The 3,980-nt window shown below is 56.4% G+C and overlaps 1 pseudogene; it reads right to left on the bottom strand.

The window, feature by feature from the left end:
- Positions 1-3,605: 3,605 nt before the first annotated feature.
- LOC117076909 lies at positions 3,606-3,724 on the bottom strand (annotated as a pseudogene).
- Positions 3,725-3,980: the final 256 nt, after the last annotated feature.

The raw sequence follows: 3,980 nt of genomic DNA, 5'->3' as shown, positions 1-3,980 counted from the left end.
GCTACTGGTGGAGCGGAAGTGAGGCAGAAGAGGTGGGATGCTGCTTCCCAGTGGTGCTTTGGTGGCAGACCCCAAGGAGGTGTTCCCCAGCTGTGGTGTTCCCCGGCTGAGCCTCCACCATGTTGGGCCCACTTGGAACAGGGAGTGCTCCTAGGCATCAGGGCCCAGGGCCCACGATCCTGGGACCCCATCCAGTCCTCCACCCTGTGACGGAGGTATTCTTTTGGATCTCTTGCCGCTCTGGAGCTCCTGTGAGGCCCCCTCTTCCCCACCCTTACAGAGCCGTCACTGCTGGCCAAGGGCGAACAGCTGGCCCAGCCGCACGTGGCTGTCCCCATCATGGTCGCTTGTCCCAACCAAGAGCTGGCAGTGGAGCAAGAGAGCGTGGGGCATTGGAAGTTGGGGGATGGCCCTGTTTGCCCCGGGCTGGCACTAGAGCCGGGAGCCTGATCCCCAGCCAGAGGGGCTGAGAGAAACCCAGACACACTCCACCACCACGAGCAAATCCACAGCCCCCACACAGACACGCCTGGGCACTCATGCATTGGAACCCACACACGGGCGCCTGCACACACACAGACAAACACACACACACACGCACTCACACACAAACGGCTTGAAGGAGAGCAAGGAAGAGATGGATCGAGAGATTGAAATGGAGGGAGGGAGAGAGACAGCGATTGAGAGACACGGGGGGGAGAGGGAAAGAGACAGACAGAGAGGCAGAGAAAGAGAGAGAGACAGAGAGACAGAGGGAAGGCCACAGAAGTAGCGTGAGGTACAGGGGCAAACCCAGAAGACAGAGGGGGAGGGAGCTAGACAGCGAGAGCAATAGAGCCTTAGAGAGGGAGCGCCCACTTCAATAGGCAGCAGATAGGGTGGAGGGGGCATGGGCTGCGCCAGAACAGGGTGACCAGGCCGTCCATGCAAGAGGAGCAATGGAGCTCTGAGACGGGTTTTGTCTTGGGTTGATTGCTTGCTTTGGAGGTGAGTTTAATAGTCTCCTTCCTTTGTTGGTACCTCCCGGTGCTCTTTTTGTGGTCCTGCGAGCCCCTTGATTTGCAGAGTGCTCCCACCCGTTTTGCGGGAGCTGTGGCAATGGGCGTGCCCATGGAGCCTGAGGCCTGGTTCTCTGGCATGTCCTCTGAACTGGAGTTTATACGAAGTTGGTGGCAATGGGAATTCGGGTGCACAGGAACTGTTTTCCTGGTGGCTGGCAAAGCAATGTCCTTCCCTCAGATAAAGCAGCCCCTGGATTCTGGAGTGGAGGTCTTGGCTGGTGTGTGTGGCACCTGCTGCCCCTGCCCACTCCTTCCCCTGGTTTGGAAGATTGCAGCGGCACCTGATGAGTGGACTGAACTGCCTGAAAGTTCCGAGGGAGGGAAGGCATCGCGAACGGCACAGAACCCATGCCTGCACATTTGGGGTCCTGCCCCCTTCCCTGCCCCGAGCTGGAGACGGTCTCCTGGCATGGCAGCTGTGATGCGGAAGCACTGGGATGCTACTGCCCAGTGATGCTTTGGTGGTGGACACCCAGAAGGAGGCCCCCGGCTGTGGCAGGAGTGTAGATGGGTGATAAAGGGGGAGCAGGGTCAGGGGAGTTTGGGAAGCATGGTGACAGTAGGCGAAGGGAGGGAGGGGAGAATCCACCAAAGCCTACAGCAGGCTGTGTGTGGTGCACCACACCTGTAATCCCAGCACTTCGGGAGGCTGAGGCAGGTGGATCATGAGGTCAGGAGATCCAGATCAGCCTGGCTTGCACGGTGAAACTTCATCTCTACTAAAACTAGAAACCATGAGCTGGGCATGTTGGTGGGCACTGCAGTCCCACAACTTGGAAGGCTGAGGCAGGAGAATAGCATGAATCAGGGAGGTGGAGCTTGAACTGAGCCGAGATCGTGCCACTGCACTCCAGCCTTGGTGACAGAGTGAGATTCCGTCTCGAAGAGAAAGAAAGAAAGAAGGAAGGAAGGAAGGAAGGAAGGAAGGAAGGAAGGGAGGGAGGGAGTGAGGGAGGGAGGGAGGGAGGGAAGGAAGGAAGGAAGGAAGGAAGGAGGAAGGAAGGAGGAAGGAAGGAGGAAGGAAGGAAGGGAGGGAGGGAGGGAGGGAAGGAAGGAAGGAAGGAAGGAAGGAAGGAAGGAAGGAAGGAAGGAGAGAAAGAAAAGAAAGAACAAAAGAAAAGAAAGAACGAAAGAAAGTAAGAGAAAGAAAGAAAGAAAGAAAGAAAAACCAAGAAAAGAAAGAAGAAAGAAAGAAAGAGAGAGGGAAAGAAAAGAAAGAAAAAAAGGAAAGAAAGAGAGAAAGAAAGAAAGAAGGAAAGAAGAAAGGAAGAAAGAAAGAAGGAAAGAGAGAGAGAAAGAAAAGAAACAAAGAGAGAGAGAAGGAAAGACAAGAAGGTAGAAAAGAAAAAAAGACGAAAGAAAACAATAAAGACAACAGCACACGGTATTCAGAGACAGTCTCCCATCCAAGTACTAACCAGGTCCTACCCTGCTTGTCTTCCAAGATCAGACAAGATGGGACGCGTTCAGGGTGATATGGTTATAGATGCAGGCAGAGGCGCCTGGCTGCCACAAGTGCCAGGCCCAGCCATGACCGCTGGCATCCAGCCGGGACCGCCAGCCCAGGGCCTCACAGCTCATATCGGTACCCCCAAACCTCTCGCCTGCGACCTCACCCCGGATCCTGAGCTGCCAAGCTACTACCACATCAGGCCCGCTCAGAACAGGGAGTGCTCCAAGACATCAGAGACCAGGGCCCAGGGCCCAGGATCCTGGGACCCTGTCTGGTCCTCCGCCCTGTCGTGGAAGTATTCGTTTGGATCCCTGGCGGCTCAGGAGCTTCTGTGAGGCCCCCTCTTGCCCCACCCAGCCAGAGACGTAAGGGTTGGTCAAGGGCGAACAGGCGGCCCATGGCACTTGGCATTTTTCTCACAATGCCAACACCTGAGCCTGCGCCTTTGGGGTCCGGCCCCCTGCCCTCCCAGGCTGGAGCCAGATTCCTGGCTGGGCGGCAGCTAGATGGAAGTGGTGGAATGCTGCTGCCCAGGGGTGCTTTGGTGGCGCACACCTAGAAGGAGGTCCCCGACTGCAGTGGGGGTGTAGAGGCACGATAAAGGGGGAGCAGAGTCAGGGGATGTTGGGATGCATGGCGATAGTAGGGGGAAGGGAGGGAGGGGGGAAGCCACAAAAGCCTACTGCTGGCCGGGTGCGGTGGACCATGCCTGTATTCCCAGCACTTTTGGGGACCAAGGCATGTGTATCCCGAGGTCAGGAGATCCAGACAAGCCTGGCTTACACAGTGAAACCCCATCTGTCAGGCAGGAGAATGGGGTGAACCCGGGATGCGGAGCTTGCAGTGAGCCGAGATCGCGCCACTGCTCTCCAACCTGGGTGACAGAGCAAGAATCCATCTGGAGAAAAAGACAGGAAGAAGGAAAGAAAGAAAGAAGGAAGGAAGGAGGAAGGAAGGAAGGAAGGAAGGAAGGAAGGAAGGAAGGAAGAAGGAAGGAAGGAAGGAAGGAAAGAAAAGAAAAGAAAAGCGAGTGAGAGAGAGAGAAGGGAAGAAAGGAAGGTAGAAAAGAAAGGCAAGAAAGAAAGCAAAAAAGCCTACAACACCCGGTATTCACAGGTGGTCTCCCATCCAAGTACTAACCAGGCCTGACCCTGCTTATCTTCCAAGATCAGACGCGATCAGAAGCGTTCAGGATGGTATGGCAGTAGACGATGGCAGAGGTGCCTGGCTGCCTCAAGAGCCAGTCCTAGCCATGCCCACAGGCTTGCAGCCGGCAACACCAGCCCGGAGCCACCAGGCTGGGATGGGGACACAAAAGCTGCTCGCCCGTGGCCTTCCCCCAGCTCCTGAGCCCCCGAGCTTCCACCAGGTCAGGCCCACTCGAAACAGGAAGCGCTCCGAGGTGTCAGGGACCAGGGCCCATGATCGTGGGACCACATCCAGTCCTCCCCACTGTTGCGGAGGTA

Source organism: Trachypithecus francoisi, unplaced genomic scaffold, assembly GCF_009764315.1.
Source record: "Trachypithecus francoisi isolate TF-2019V2 unplaced genomic scaffold, Tfra_2.0 Lachesis_group5, whole genome shotgun sequence".
In the NCBI taxonomy this organism is placed as follows: domain Eukaryota; kingdom Metazoa; phylum Chordata; class Mammalia; order Primates; family Cercopithecidae; genus Trachypithecus; species Trachypithecus francoisi.
The sequence above is the reverse complement of the archived record's forward strand: the minus strand, read 5'-3'. Positions and strand labels throughout refer to the sequence as shown.